General features: G+C 36.2%; 1 protein-coding gene across 2 annotated transcripts in view; it reads left to right on the top strand.

Annotated features, from left to right (window-relative positions):
• Positions 1–437, top strand: part of commd7 (COMM domain containing 7) — a 32158-nt gene that overhangs the window by 25282 nt on the left and 6439 nt on the right. The gene's annotated exons all lie outside the window — the stretch shown is intronic.

The following is a 437-nucleotide window of genomic DNA, read 5'->3' as shown; positions in this document are numbered from 1 at the left end:
ATGGGGGAGTACTGCAGGGGGTACATAAGATTAAAATAAAAAAATACAAAATCAGTCATACATAATTCCATGAATATTATTCTTATACTATGAATGATGAATGTAATTATTTATGGATCTTGAACATGTGAAAAATCATTTGTGTTATTTTAGTTTAGTTAGCAGTCAAAGAATGTGTGTAATCTGTTATAACTCAAGTAGGACATCATCAATATTTATGTATAATATAATAGTATCTCTCAGAATGAATCACACCAACTCTCCACCGACTCAGGGTCCAACCTGTGGACCTCGCTCTGCACCACACACTGAAAGTGCTCACATTCTGCTTTTGGCTTTTCCCCTTTCCTTTATTGTGGTATATATCTTTTTTGTGCATAGGAATTGTCAGGGCACGCCCTCATACTCTGCTTCTGACTGGCTAGTAGTCCTTACCT

Source organism: Etheostoma spectabile, chromosome 7, assembly GCF_008692095.1.
Source record: "Etheostoma spectabile isolate EspeVRDwgs_2016 chromosome 7, UIUC_Espe_1.0, whole genome shotgun sequence".
Taxonomy (NCBI): Eukaryota; Metazoa; Chordata; class Actinopteri; order Perciformes; family Percidae; genus Etheostoma; species Etheostoma spectabile.
Note: the sequence above shows the minus strand (reverse complement) of the source record. Positions and strands in the feature narration are given on the sequence as shown.